This window comes from Trichechus manatus, unplaced genomic scaffold (assembly GCF_000243295.1).
Source record: "Trichechus manatus latirostris isolate Lorelei unplaced genomic scaffold, TriManLat1.0 scaffold00001, whole genome shotgun sequence".
NCBI lineage: Eukaryota > Metazoa > Chordata > Mammalia > Sirenia > Trichechidae > Trichechus > Trichechus manatus.
Genome location: NW_004443937.1, coordinates 20,407,993 through 20,424,591, shown reverse-complemented (window position 1 = coordinate 20,424,591; position 16,599 = coordinate 20,407,993). Strand labels below are relative to the sequence as shown.

At 38.5% G+C, this 16,599-nt stretch overlaps 1 protein-coding gene across 2 annotated transcripts in view; it reads right to left on the bottom strand.

Annotated features, from left to right (window-relative positions):
* Nucleotides 1–16,599, bottom strand: part of CTNNB1 (catenin beta 1) — a 40,614-nt gene that overhangs the window by 22,942 nt on the left and 1,073 nt on the right. The window lies entirely within an intron of this gene.

Genomic DNA, 16,599 nt, shown 5'->3' with positions numbered 1-16,599 from the left:
GCCTCAGAATATGCATGCTTTACCTGTTTTACTATAATGATCTCCGACTTTGCTTGAAGGACCTCTTACATTGGCAACCAGATCCTTCCAGTAATTCTTAACCAAGGGTGTTCATCACACCAACCTGAAACTTTAAAAAACATATGTCTGGGATCCATCCCCATGGTTTTCTATAAGTAGGACTGGGGCAGGGCCCTGGCATTTTTTTTTTTTTTTTAAAGTGTCACAGATGATGCTAATACTGCTACCCCAAATTAAGAACTTCAGCTGTATAGCCAAAGACCAACTATATGATCCAACTCCAGGTGTAACATTAGTAACACAAGTTTAAAAAAAAAAAACCTGATTCCAAAGAGTAACCCTCGCATCAGCTTCCTGAGAAGCACCTATTCATTAACACAGATTCTTACTTAACCTTTAGCAACCTTCTGTCTCCCACCATGCATGTCAAATTTACGTTACTCTCCCAAACAGAAAGACACTTTGCTGCCTTTGATTACTTCTCTACTAGTAAGTCTCATAATTATGAAACTCCCTTATAATTAGGAAGAGTAGTAGACTATTACAGAAAGTATAGTGAGCTAAGAAGCTTTTCGTTTCAAAAGGTGACTGCTTTTTGTTATCTCGTTACAAAGAACTTCAAGAAATCGCTCCAAATCTTTGTTCTACTGTGAGTCCAAAAATACACTGATAAATGAGTCATAACCTAGAGCTATACATGAATGCTCCATTGGTATATTATGTTCTTTATTTTCTCAATTTACCAAATTGTAATGTTAATCAAAAGAGATTTTTTTGTTCCACAAGAAAGCTTTCCCAAAATTGCCTTACTTATTCAACAGTTTTCAGGACATAGCAATAACAATAGTATAAATGCAATATATGAATAGATATCATTTAGTCAACAAATATTTATGTATCCACTACATACCAGGAGCTTACCAGATTCTGGGTGCCACCATCTGTCAGTCTATTTGTTGTATACTGTGATGGTTTACATGTTGCTATGATGCTGGAAGCTATGCCTTTGGTATTTCATATACCAGCAGGGTCACCCATGGTAGACAGGTTTCAGTGGAACTTCCAGACTAAGACTAGGAAGAAAGGCCTAGCAATCTACTTCTGAAAATTAGCCAATGAAAACACTTATGGATCACAACATAGCTGCGACAATGAACTCAAACATGCTGGGCCAATTGTGTGGATGATGCATTTTGTTCTGTTGTATATAAGGTCACCTGAGTCAGTCGATTCAACGGGCAGCTAACAACAACATGCAGTGGTGATTAAAACTGACACAGTCTTTGCACTCTTGAGACAGACAGACAACTGAATAAACAATCATAGAGTGGTAAACATATAATTAACAAGTAGGGAAAGGGGATGGAACGACACAGGACATGTGGAAGGTCCTAGAGCGGTCAGAGACTTCTTGAGGGTAACCTTCAAGCTGAGACCTAAGAAGGATGCAGAAGAGTCAGCATGCAAACAACAGAGCAGAAGCATTCCAGAAACAAAATATGTACAAGAGCCTAGGGTCATGAAAGAGTCTGATCATCTTTCAAGAAACTAAAACTTGAGATCTGAGTAGTTCAATTATAATGGGAAGGGGTGAGTACAATGAGATGAAGTAGAAAAAATCCAGATCATGTAGGATTCTCTAGAATATGGTAAGAAACGTGTTTTTTCATTCTAAGTGTCAGTGAAAGTCCATGAAGGGTTTTAAGCAGGTAAATAACAAGGATCCATTTAAGTTTTTAAAAAATCTAGTTCTGGCTTTAATAGAAAAAAACTGGAAGGGAACAAGAGAAAAATAAGGGAAAGAGAAACCAGTAAAGTAGCTATAGCAATAGCCCAGGCATTAGATGGTGGCGGGAAGGGTGGCAAACTAGCAACAAGAAGTAGCTATAATGTAGAAATACTCTGGAAGTAGAAACAACAGGTTCTGTTGATAGACTGGATGTAGATGAGGGAAAACAAGGAATTAAGGATGACTCCTAGACGTCTGGCTTAAGCAATTAGGTCGTGACACTTACTGAGTCTAGTGCCATGGAAGACAAAAGAGGAGTGTGTTTCTAGAATTGCACTGTGCAACACAGTAGTCACTAGTTCGTGTGGCTATTTATATTTAACATTCAAAATTTAGTCCCTTAGTCACATTTCAAGTGATCAATAGCCACTTGTGGCTGGTAGCTACCGTATTAGACAGCACGGATATAGGACATTTCCATCATGACAGAAAGTTCTATTGTACAGTGCTAGGCTAGAAGGAAGAAAGTAAAAAATGCAACAAATGTTGCAAGACTAAAGCTAAAAAGTATCCATTAGATTGGTCTACATGGACCTTCAAGGGTGAACTCAGCCAGAGCAGTTTCACTGGAAAAGTGAAAGCAGAACACCAACTGGAATGAGAGATGAAAAGTAGAGATCATGTGCACAGAATCTCTTTCAGGCTGTCAATGGGAACAGAAAAATAAATGAGGCATTAGCTGCAGGGGAACAAAGGTTGGGAGATTCTACAATATTGATTCACCCAACAAACCTTTATTGAGCATTTTAAGGTTCTAGGAACCAGGGATACAAAGCAGGACAAGGACCTTGCTCTCTGGATGCGTATATTTTAGTGGAACTGGAGGAGAGAACCAGCAAGTAAACAAATGTTATTTCAGAGTATGAGTAAGGGCCATGAGTCAAATAAAAGAGGATGATACGATAAAGTGAGACTGGTTGAACAGGGAAGACCTCAATGTGGACATGAGATCTGACACAAGCCACGCATGACAAAAAGGAACCATCTCTGGAAAGATGTAAATGTATTTGTATGCTACTGAGAATAAATCAAAATGAGGGAATGAGACTCTAGTGTCATTCACACAACACGTACTTCTGGCAGTTTGAACCCATCAGCCACTCTGTGGGAGAAAAATATGGCTATCTGTAAAGACAACCCTATGGGGCCGTTCTACTCTGTTCTATAGGGCCACTATGAATGTAACCGACTCAGTGGCAATGGGTTTGGTTTTTATTTTTTATTTTTTTTAAGCATGAGCATGCTGGACCAGTTGTAGAAGAAAAAAAAAAGGCCAGCACAGTTGAAGAGGAGTGAGAGAGGAAAGAAAAATAATAGATGCTGAAGAGCATGGCCTGAACATGTAGAACTGTAGGGCCTAGTGCTTTTACTGAATAGATAAACCCCTGGAAGTTTCTGCAGAGAAAAGTTCTATGATCTATTGTTCTAACAGGATTACCTTGGCTACACTGTTGATAATGCATTTAAAGGGAACAAAGATGTACACAGGGAGACCAGTTAGAAGTCCCCTGCAATAATCCAGACAAAAGATTAAGATGGCATGGCAATAGGGTAAAATGGTTCGATCTAGGATATGTCTTAGAGAGAAGATAAGATGTACAGACAGGATTTGGATATGGGTATAAGAAAAAGAACTCAAAGGTTTTACGCCTGAGAAACTGGAATGATAAAGAGTTGCACTTCATCACCCATCCTGTTGCTATCAAGTCAATTCCGACTCATAGTGACCCTATAAGGGCAGAGCAGAACTGCCCCATAAGGTTTCCAAGGAGCAGCTGCTAGATTCGAACTGCTGACCAATGAGAGAAGCAGCTTTGCAGGAAACTAGGAACTTAGTTTTAGATATATTAAGTTTTAGATGGAGTCCCTGGGTGGTACAAACACGCCTGGCTGCCAACCAAAAGGTAGGAGGTTTGCATCCACCCAGAGGACCTCAAAAGAAAAGGACTGGCAATTTAGTTCGGAAAAAAATCAGCCACTGCAAACCCTGTGGAGCACAATTCTACTCTGATCCACATGGGGTCACCATGAGTCAGAATCACACTGATGACAACCAATTTTTTTTTTTTTTTTAAGTTCGAGATACTTGATAGACATTCCAAATGTTGAAAAAATAAATTGGATATTAGAGTCTAGAATTCAGGGAGAAACCCAGGCTAGAAAGATAAATTTGGAAGTCACCAGAAAATAGATGTAAACATCACCAGTTTAAAGCTGAGACTAGATAAAGACAACGAAAAAGGAGGTCCAAGGACTAAAACTTCAGCTACTCCAACATAGAGACGGGGGGGCGGGGGGAGCAAAGGAAAAACTAAGAACCACCAGTGAGGTAGGAAGATGTAGTAGACCAGAAGCCAAGTGAAAAAGTATTTCAATCAACTGTAGCAACTCTGTCAAATGCTACTAACAGGTTAAATGAGGTGAGGACTGGGAATTTATAACATGGTGGCCACTAGCAGGGGCAAAACCCTGCATAGGCAATTGTTTTGCTGTAAAGAGAAACAGAGATCGGGGGTGGTGGGTGATGGGAAAAATAGGGTGGAAAGATTTCTTAATAGGATGAATACGACAATGTTTGTTTGCCCATGGGAAGAGCTAGTAGAGAAGGAAAAGCCAATGACGCAAGAGGGAGAATGCCATAGCAATATTATTGGGAGCAAGAGAGGAAGAGCTCTAATGGACAAATTAACTGGTAACCAGGCCTTATCTTAGAACACTACAATTCATCCACAGTGACAGAAGAGAAGGTAAAGAACGCGGTCATAGATATAGCAGCCTGTAGAATTTTTCCAATTATTAAACATTCCTGGTGAAATAGAAAGGGCATTAGCTGAATAAGAATGGAAGAGGAGGTGCTGGAGGTTTGAGGAGAAAGGAAAAAGTACAAAATGGTCATAAAGAAGAGTGAACTAATGGACCAGGGACAGTGGGCATAAAGACAGAGACAAAATTCTTGAGGGAATATACAAGAAAGTGATTACAATTCAAAATGAAATTTTAGCTGGGTGTAAGTGAGGGTGGAGACAGTGAAAAACTTAGATCAATAGACTACAGGTGCCAGAGGCATAAAAGGGTCACTGAAGTTTAAGTATACTTACTAGTAGGAGTAAGATGGGAACATAGAAGCTGGCAGTCAGAGCAGAATGCTTGAAATGAGATCGGGGGTGGGGGGAATGGGAGTCATAATTATTGGTAAAAGACGAGATATTCTAGGATATGATGATGGGAATGCATGGTTGAATTAGGGTGGAAAATGACATCACTGGAGGAGAGAAAATCAAGGAACTAAGAGGCCAGGCATGGATTACATGTCAACATAAAGAAAACAAAAATCCTCACAACTGGACCAATAAGAAACATCATGATAAATGGAGAAAACACTGAAGTTGTCAAGGATTTCATTTTACTTGAATCCACAGTCAACACCCATGGAAGCAGCAGCCAAGAAATCAAAAGATGCACTGCATTGGGAAAATTTGCTGCAAAGACCTCTTTAAAGTGTTGAAAAGCAAAGATGTCACCTTGAAGACTAAGATGCGCCTGACCCAAGCCATGGTATTTTCAATGCCTCATACGCATGCGAAAGCTGAACAATGAATAAGAAAGACTGAAGAAGAATTAATGCCTTTGAAATGTGGTGTTGGCTAAGCATATTGAACATACCATGGACTGCCAAAAGAACAAACAAATCTGTCTTGGAAGAAGTACAACAAGAATGCTCCTTAGAAACAAGGATGGCAAGACTACGTCTTACATACCTTGGACGTGTTGTCAGGAGGGATCAGTCGCTGGAGAAGGACACCTCGCTTGGTAAAGTACAGGATCAGCGAAAAAGAGGAAGACTCTCAAGGAGATGGGCTGACACAGTGGCTCCAACAACGGGCTCAAGCATAATAACGATTGTGAGCATGGCACAGGACCAGGTGGTGTTTTTGTTTTGTGGTGCATGGGGTCGCTATGAGTCGGAACCGACTCAATGGCACCTAACAACAAGAGGCCAGGCTATGAGAAGCATCCTCCACAGCACACTACTCAAAAGTGTCACATCATGACACCATAAAGAGCTTCTGCCAGAATGTAAATCAATATGCTACCAAAAAAGCCAGCTGAACAGTGTACTTGTGACATAGATGACTGACATTCTGGCATGAGTTCATCGTCACAATTTGTACTGGTGACAGTTTGGAGATCAGACCACATTTTGAGTAGCACTGCTCTCTACATGGATACAGGTATCACCAGGAATTACAACAGAAATAGGAGACAGTGGTGTTAAGGAGCATTTAAAATATTCAAATAATGAAGGGAATGACCCAAGGGTTGGTGGTTGTTGTTGTCAGGTGCCGTCAAGTCGGTTCAACTCATAGAGATGCTATGTACAACAGAATGAAACTGCCTGGTCCTGCGCCATCCTCACAATTGCTGCTATGTTTGAGCCCATTGCTGAAGCCACTGTATCAATCCATCTCATTGAGGGTCTTCTTCTTTTTCACTGACCCATTACTTTACCAAGCATAATGTTCTTCTCCAAGGACTGGTCCCCCGGTAACATGTCCAAAGTAGGCGAGAGGAAGTCTTGCCATCCTCGCTTCTAAGGAGCATTCTGGCTGTACTTCTTCCAAGACAAATTCATTTGTTCATCTGGCAGTCCATGGTGTATATTCCGTATTTCTTTGCCAACACCATAACTCAAAAGATCAATTATTTTTCGGTCTTCCTTATTCACTGTTCAGCTTTCACATGCATATGAATAGCGACTGAAAATACCATGGCTTGGTTCAGGCACACCTTAGTCCTCAAAGTGACATCTTTGCTTTTTAACACTTCAGAGAAGTCTTTTGCAGCAGCAGATTTTTCCAATGCAATACATAATCTGATTTCTTGACTGCTGCTTCCATGGGCGCTGATTGTAGATCCAAGTAAAATGAAATCCTTGGCAACTTCAAATTTTCTCCATTTATCATGATGTTGTCTATTAGCCCAGTTGTGAGGATTTGTGTTTTCTTTCCTTTGAGATGTAATCCATACTGAAGGCTGTAGTCTTTGATCTTCATCAGTAGTGCTTCAAGTCCTCTTCACTTTCAGCAAGCAAGGCTGTGTCACCTGTATACTGCAGGTTGTCAATGAGTCTTCCTCCAATCCTGATGCCACATTCTTCTTCATATAGTCCAGCTTCTCAGATTATTTACTCAGCATACTAACTGAAGAATACAACCCTGACACACATCTTTCCTGATTTTAAGCCACACAGTATCCCCTTGTTCTGTTTGAATGACTGGCTCTTGGTCTATGTACCGATTCCTCATGAGCACGATTAACTGTTCATGAGTTCCCATCTTTGCAATGTTATCCATAATTTGTTATGATCCACACAATCAAATGCCTCTAGACAGTCAATCAAACACAGGTAAACATCTTTCTGGTGTTCTCTACTTTCAGCCAAGATCCATGTGACATCAGCAATGATATCCCTCGTTCCACGTCCTCTTTGGAATCTGGCTTGAACTTCTGGTAGTTTCCTGCTGATATACTGCTGCAACTGTTTTTGAATTATCTTCAGCAAAATTTTACTTGTGTGTGATATTAATGATCTTGTTGGATAATTTCTGCATTCTGTTGGATCACCTGTGTTTGGAATGGGCACAAATATGGATCTCTCCCAGTCAGTTGGCCAGGTAGCTGTCTCCCAAACTTCTTGGCATAGACGAGCGAGTGCTTCCAGTGTTGCATCCATTTGTTGAAACATTTCAATTGGTATTCCATCAATTTCTGGAGCCTTGTTTTTCACCAATGCCTTCCGTGCAACTTGGACTTCTTCCTTCAGTATCATCAGTTCTTGATCATATGCTACCTCCTGAAATGGTTGAATGTCGACCAATTCTTTTTGATACAGTGATTCTGTGTATTCCTTCCATCTTCTTTTAATATTTCCTGCGTTCTTCAATATTTTGCCCATAGATTCCTTCAATATTGCAACTCGAGGCTTGAATTTTTTCTTCAGTTCTTTCAGCCTGAGAAATGCCAAGCATGTTCTTCCCTTTTGGTTTTCTAACTCCAGGTCTTTGCATATTTCATGATAATACTTTACTCTGTCTTCTCGAGCCACTCTTTGAAATCATCTGTTCAGCTCTTTTTCTTCATTTATTTCTTCCATTTGCTTTAGCTATTCTATGTTCAAGAGCAAGTTTCAGAGTCTCTTCTGGCATTCATTTTGGTACATTTGTCAGTATGACAAACTGACATAAAGTGGTGGAAAGGTTGGTAAACCAAAACAAAACAAACTCGCTGCCATCGAGTCGATTCCGACTCATAATGACCCTACAGGACAGAGAAGAACTTCCCCAAAGAGTTTCCAAAGAGCACCTGGTGGATTCGAACTGCCGACCTTTTGGTTAGCAGCCATAGCTCTTAACCACTATGCCAGCTGGTAGATAGCTAAATTAAAGAGGAGCTAATGGGTTGTATAAATTGATAACATGAGAATCAAAGATTGCAGTTTTGGGCAACAATGGTCAAGAAAGGACAAAGAGGTACAGTGAGATACAAGGAAGACATTTACCCCTACCTCTTGCCTTCAGTGTATGTAAGAAGGGAAAAAAACATTCACTACTTGAGAGGGCTGCAAAGGAAACAGCATTATCAGGGGATAGGTTAAGTTACAGTTTGAGCAAGAAAGAGAAAAGAACATTCTCAGAATAGGTTTGAGACTATAAGGAATTTATACTCATGACTTTGAGTTCCAAAAGGCACAATGAATGGATTTCAGAAGATGATGAAAGGTGGGAGATGGAGACCAAAAAAGCAACGGGGATTAGAGTCTTGTGGGGAGACGGTAAGGGTAATACAGAAGAAAGAGGGATAAATAAACTAACAAAGTCCTCTAGGTCTGTGGCTAAACTGGCTCACAATCAGAACGCAATACTTCCTCCATTGTACAGTAAAGACAGACCCTCCAAGCAAACAGTTAAGTGAAGAAGTTCCTGCTTAGCTTCTGATGGGGAAAGAGGGTAGCCTGAGGAGAAAAGGGAAGGTATTAAATAGTCCTCCTATCTGAGAGATTTCTAGAGAAATGTAATAGGATCTGGGATATAAAGGTAGTAAGGGCATGTATCAGGGCATCCTTCAAGCATGGTTATTTCTCAGCTTCCACTTATCAACATGAGTGACTCATGGTCTTCTGGTATTCCCAGACTTCTAATCTCTAAATTTTCTAGCCTCTTATTTCTTATTCTTTGGGGAATGGCTCAGACTGGTTAGCACTCCAATTCAAGGTCCAGGAAAAATGGCATGCAGAATTAAAGCAAGATATAATGATTTATAGAAGACAACTATCAAATACAAAATAATAGTTTTGTTACACGAGTGGATCACAGAAAACAGTCATAACTAGAAGTTAGAATATAAACCTTATTTCATATTCCCATTTGCTTTTCCAACAAAAACAAGATATCAAATAAGAAAATTAATAAAAATAGTTGGGCTTAAAACTAAACAAACTTTACATTTAAGCAAAATGCCAGAAAACGAAGTTTCTGAATCTATTTAAAGAGTGTTGTCTTATGAGTCCTGGTGGCGTAATGGTTAAGTGCTACGGCTGCTAACCAAAAGGTCAGCAGTTCGAATCCACCAGCTGCTCCTTGGTGAAACCCTATGGGGAACTTCTACTCTGTCCTATAGGGTCGCTATGAGTTGGAATCAACTGGATGGCAATGGGTTTGGTTTTGGTTTGGTCCTACAATAAATTTCCTAAGAAATATTTAGTTTCTACTTTAGTATCTAAATGAACTATGAGGTATAAGTAATGTTTGACACTGCCACATTCTTTCAGTGACTCAGAAATGAATTTAAGCGCCTTTCCTACACTGCAGGGGAATGGAACTCCACTTGGAAGCCTCCATAGTTAGTTGGATTGAAAAGTATTTCCAAGAATCCGTTGTTCCTCCCTTATACCTGTGGCATTCATCTAGTATATGGAAAACTTCAAAGACAGACTCGCTCCCTACATCCTTACCATAAAACCACTTAACTATATTTAAAAAGAAAAAGAAACAAAACACTCCTGAGTACACTTCTTAAAAGACTGTCACAGGTCTTGAATCTATTTCATATTAAACTAAAATTGGGAGCAGTTTACAACAACCAACCCTCAGTGCAGCAAATTACTACAACCATTTAAGATCACCTTCAAATTGCATTTCCAATAAATTCTGCACTAACTTCTCACATTTTTACATGCATAATGTACAATAAAGTATGTGTAAAAACATACATACACATTCACACGCTCTCATATATGTAACTCACAATTATTTCAGTTATCATACAGCTGTAATACAAGTTTATTAAACTAACCCTAAGTAACCCTTTAGCTTTTGCACTTTTACTTCCGAGTCAGATCAGCTATCAACATCACAGATGTGACTGTATTGTGTGTTATGAGGGCTGATGAACTTGAAAGAACTTGTGTTGACTCATGACCCCACATGTGCAGAGCAGAACTGCTCCACAGTTTTTTCAAGACTGTGACCTTTCGGAAGCAGACTGCCAGGCCTGTCTTCTGAGGTGCCTCTGGGTGGGCTTTAACCACCAACCTTTACCCAGGCACTCCTCTGAAAGAACTTAAGTAGGTTAAAAATAATTACCAACCTTCCCCTAACCCCACCTCGTGGTGCAGTGGTTAAGTGCTGAGCTACTAAGCAAAAAGTCGGTGGTTTGAATCCACCAGCTGCTCCGTGGGAGAAGATGAGGCAGTCTGCTCCTATAAAGATTACAGCCTCGGAAACCCTATGGAGCAGTTCTACTCTGGCCTATAAGGTCGCTAGGAATTAGAATAGACTCAAGGGCAGTGGGTGGGTAACCCTGCCCCTATCTTTTTTAACTAATTGTTTAATGTATCCATTATAAATCACTTAAAAGGAAAATCAGTCCACCAACATGTAAATAATAAATCTCAAGTAAAACTGTGGGAATATTTGTTTAAGCAAAAGGAACGGGGAGACAATGGAAAGTGCTATGCAGCACTGTGAAACTGCTTCACAGCACCATCCAGCTGTTCACACACTTCAGACTGCTGTGAGGGGAAAAATGCCTTTTTCAACAAGTTAAAAAAAAAACCAGACATAGGAAACTTCTCAAATATTACAGGAGAAACTTTACAGTGGTTCCATGAAGAATCACATGGGGATTGTGGGACAGGAGTCAAGGGTGATGCGCCTGCAGGATAAATGTTTCATGAAAGGTTCACTGACCAGTCTTGCTTGCATTCTATACCGTACTATATAAAAATAGTGCAGCCTACAGCACTATTTTCAGACGATGCTTTAAAACCAATGTCGGCCCGTGGTCTGCATTTTCAGTCAGACATAGTTTACCATTTAAGCACGTAGTCTGAAAACTAAACATCCACCTTTTCAAGCCCTGGAAATGAAAAACCTCGACACAGCAAAAGATTTTAACTAAACTCTACTTAGTTACCTGAATAAATTTATACTGACCAAAAATCAGTTCGCTATTATTTTAAGTAAATCTTATATTTAACTGATTTTTAATTACCTAATTTTGTTTTTAAGTTTTAAGTCTAGTCTGATAGTAACAGTTTAGTTTACGAATGCAGACTTTGACTAAAAACTAGGACATGACTTAAAGACAGCAATAAAACTTTAGGCTGACATGATTGTGTACACACAAGCCAGGATTTTTCAACATTTTAAGTGCCTCCCCAGATGAAGTTTTCAGACTTCCTTTAAAAATACTCTTTAAAGAACTATAATTACAACGGTCAAGTAATGAACACACTGTTATATTCTCCCTCTTTTCCTTGAACCAAACCAGGTTTCCCAAACCAATTGTTAATATGAATCTTTTAAATTCCTAATCTATAATCAATGTTATCGTATTTTATTATAATACAATCAATTGGTAGAAGTAAGACATTTTCCAAGTGCCTAAATAACAACCTAAGGAGTACTGGTGGCACAGCAGTTAAGTGCCTGGCTGCTAACTGAAAAGTCAGCAGTTCGAACCCACCAGCCACCCCGGAGGAGAAAGATGTGGCAGTCAGTCAGTTTCCGTAAAGACTGCAGGCTTGGAAACCCTATCGAGTAGTTCTACTCTGTCCTACAGGGTTGCTGAGACAGAATCGAATCCACAGCAATGGGTTTGGTTTGGGTTTTGAAATAACCTTATTTGTTAAATTATATAAATCCACAGAACCATATTATCCTCAGTCATTTAACAGACTCATCATTATACTCCAAAAATGCGACTACTGCAAAGGTAACAAACTGTCGCTATCCAGCCAATAGATGTATTTAATTTGTGCTGAAAGGCGTTTTGAAAAAACATAAATTTCGTTTGCCAACTTTACAAACCAAGAGATGCACATTAAAGTCTGGGTTACCTTCTCCTAGCGGAAAAAAAGTCAGATTATCTGGTAACATGAACTACATTCCCACACAATGGCTGGAAGTACTCATAACTGGCTGTTTAGATGGGGCAAGTACTCTCCAATTTGCCTTATACTTGCCAGGTCCTAGAGACATTTGAGAAGCCACTTCCACTACAACGTAATGAGACCAATCCTATATGGCTTGTGAAAGAAATCTTGTTTTAGTCAAATACCTTGAATGTCAAATTGTTGCATGCCATCTTAATGAAGACAAGTAGCCACTTTCAAGAACTAAAGTTTAAGTCCCTAACAGGTAGAAAATGTTTTTTCAGTAAGCTATATACGCATAATTTTTAAAAGAACTTTTGTATTTACCCTCATTTCTCATAAAAATGTTGGAAAACTGGAACAGAAGCTATTTGACTTTACCGACAGTAAATGTAATACCAAGCATCAACTTGGGTATCACTAATTCCAAATATGATCCTTTATGGAGGAACACTTAATCCATTCTGGGAAAAAAAAATTTTTAACATATAAAGCAATTAAAGCGTTCTTGCTTAAAAAAAAAAAAAAAAGCCCTAGATACATTTTTAAGTAATCAAAAATCACATCAATGTTTCCACAAAATTATAATGAATTCCAAAGGCAAAGTGAAGCAATGAAGGATATTGTCATTTTCCTTCACTACTGTCAATTTTTATTTCATTTCAACCACACCTTTTGGAAAACAAAGTTAAAACTCTTAACTGAGAATTTTCCATAAACTGATCATTTGACTTCCAAAAGCTAATTTAAACTTTAAATAACAGGAATTAGCTAATCAGACTCTGATTTGAAACAAGTTATTTTCAGAAAATGTTACTAATGCATACAGCATGAAATTTAACATAGGAGCCTAGAGAGAAGACCTTATTGAAAAAGTTAAAGGTCAAGATATTGGTATACTACATCACACAATTCTGTATAAGGCCCTACAGTCACTAGAGCACTATATTCTAGTTCACATATGTTGACTCAACTAGTTTCATTCCTATCTAGTTCCTAACACAGGTATATTATTTCTTGATCAGGGCTTTGAACTGGTTCAGTCTAGTTTGAACCTCTGCTGAGAATTTGTATTTCCACCCCCAGATATACTGAATTAGAATATACATTTTAACAAGATCCCCATTATAACTATCATTCCCAGTTGATTCTTACATATAATAAATTTTGAGAACCATTTCTCTACTAGTGGTTCTCAGAATTGGTCCCTAACCAGCAGCATTAGCATGGCCTGGGAACTTGTTAGAAAGCAAGCTCTCAGCAGGGGTTTGGAACCCAGAAGGAACCAGTTCGAAGCCTTGTTCCTGATAATATATAAATGACTGAGTTGAGCACTTACTTATGTTTTAAGGTATAACTGATTTCAAATTGACAATTCCTTTCATTAACTTTTTCTGAGAATTTCAGTTGCTATAATTCATTAATGTGACTACACATTATAATCTTTTATCCCCTAAAATACTATATTGAGTTTTTGGTTTATCATTAAAATATATTTAAGCAGAACTGCCTATTTAAAGTGACCTAAATAAAACTCTCTAATTGCAATTTTGACCTTTCTCCTGCAAATACTGGTTGAAGTAGGGACATTTTCTTAAGCCAGGTTTTTAACGAGCAGTCTGGATATGAATAAATTATTCTAGAGTTCAAAAGGTTTCTTGACACTTTCTCATCAGAGCTACTTGCAACTATATTCTACACAAACTTGCTGGAATTAAAAAAAAAAAAAAAAAAAAAAATCGCAAGCATTATACTGTATCCACTGGAGGGCACTCAGCATGACCAAAGGATACAATGAAAACACGCACTAATGCTACTCTCTGCTGCTTCAGGTTTAAGAGGGATTTTAGGGGTGGGGAATGGCTCTTAAAAGAAGAGGTGTCCACATTTAGCCAACATGAACAAGTTCAAAAGGTGGTTTAAACCCTAAAAATGAGTTTCTAATGTAACTTTCTCTCTTTAGTTTTGTCCTTAGGGAAAAGGAGATTACATACATACTTCAAGGACAGCAGGGTTCAAGCTCAACAGATGAATCCAGGTTTCAAAGTGAGTTAAGCTCAGTCTTGCACAAAACACAAAAGCAGTATTAAGTAAACAGAGGAAATACAGAACTTTCTCCTGAGTTTAAGAAATGAAAAACTATATGAGTTAATGCCTACTCATTTTCAAACACAAATCCCATGTTTATTAACTATCTATCTTCCTTTTGTGAAACCTGAGAAGCACTATTTATTTGTGCCTATTAACCTAGTTGTTTATCACACCATTAGAACAATACTGCATAAAAAATAGTCTGTTAAAGTAAAGAAATAGAACTGATTCTGCAAATCAACACCCTCCCAATGAAGGGAAAAGAGGCAACAGCTAAATGCTCTGGGCAAATAATTCAGAAGCAGATCCTAGTCCATGTTTACTGTTTACTTTTATGGTATAGATGTGTTTTCAGTCAAGCTATTTCAACAGTAAATACCACAGTCTCAATAAGAAAAGGGCTATAAGAAAACAATCAACTTAATACAAGTAATGTTTTCAAAAACAATGTTACAAGTCAACATACAGCACCACAAAATAGTTGCCAATACGTTTTACTGGAAGTTTGTCTTGCTCTAATAGCATTCATTCTTTCCACCTTGGGAACCAAGCTCAAAGTACCAACTTAAAATTTACCACCTACCCATCTATAATTATAATCAGCAACTAGTAGGTCAGGAAAGAGAAAATCATAACTGGACAGATGCATTGTTTCATTTCAATAACACAAAAATTTCATTTAGATGAATATACTTATACAGTCCACTTCTGGTGTTTAATTTCACTGCTACTTACAACCATTTAAGAATGATATTCAAACTTTAGATTTTTCCACATCCCTAGTTTCAACATTCAGCTTATCATGCCCCTTCCCCATCACACAAACAAAAAAGATATCCACAGACAGTTTTGCTAAACATCTCAAAATACGTCTGGAGAAACTTGCCTACTTCATGTTTTTCCTTCTTAGAGGATAGGATCCATGAAAACAAGCATATGAAACTCCATCTATGACAATTTTTACTCCAGTCATCACTAAGAACCGTAGAAAGCTCAATTCAAAGTTCAGTAAGTTTTAATACTGCAATATAAATTTTTCTACATAGTAATCCCGGTAAGTGAAGTCATCAGGTAACAACTAAAAAAAAAAAACAAAAAACTCTTTTGACTGCTTCTTGACACCTGTACATTGTTAAATGCTTTACTTTTTGTTAGCTACCATATGAAAAAATAAGTATTAGTTTTCCCTGACAACTATCTAAAAATGACTGTTCTGGCCTCTGGAAGATTCTCAGGCCTAGGACTCCACAAGGACTCTAAGTCACATGCTATACTAAGATTTCTTGTGCAGTCAGTTTTTTATTTCCCCCTCAAGGACTTCAGACTTGAATAGTCTCAGCCCTCCTTTAATCCTATACAACAGTCTTCTGCAAGTTTTTCAAGTTCTTCAGTTACTGTTGCAATCAGTTTAGGGCCTTGTCCTTCTACATGGCCTTCAGAACAAAGGCTAGGTCAAATTAATGAATATTGAGTGCAAATTAATCAAATTTTGTCTAGTGTGAAAAGACAGTCTCAAACAAACATTGATGGTACTTTTTTTTTTAATCCAGAGGTTTTGTGGGTTTAAACGTAAATTAAAATAAACGTAACAGCAGACTTAGTTCACACTTAAAAAAAAAAGATTCCAAACGACACATCTTGGTCACTCATTTAAGCAGGGAGTAAACAGCAGGACACCTTAATTAGCATTTCAAGTTTTATCTACTATTACCTTCTTGGGATGATAAGGCAACAAGAAAACTTCTCTGAAGGCATGAATGTCACCAAGTGACAAATAGTGAAATGGCTTCCTAATTTCCCGGCAAAATACTTTTCTAACTTAGCAATCTAAAAAACATGAGCCTAGACTTTATCAAAAGAAACGCTGCCGTCTCTTCAAGTTGCTGTCTAGTCTAAGCCACCACTATTCATGATACAAAGCTCTCATTTCACTAAAACCACTCCTCGATTTCCTTTTGCCGACCTCCGCATACCAGCAGCCCAGTCTCTCTTCATTCACCACTCACAAACTCGGGGGGAGGGGAGACCACAGATGTCTGGAAGATACAAGTATGAGACAATGCTCCCTCCAAAAGTGAACAGAAAACGAAGGAAACCACTACATTAAACTGCCAAAGCTTTCGAGCTTAGCTGATTCAGAAGCGGGCTGTGGGAACTTAACTTCGAAAAGTCTCTGATCAAAAAGTCTTTCCCCCAGACGAAACACTGAAAGAAGTTGCCGTGCTTGAATTACATTTGGCCAACTTCGTAGCAGAGAAAAATT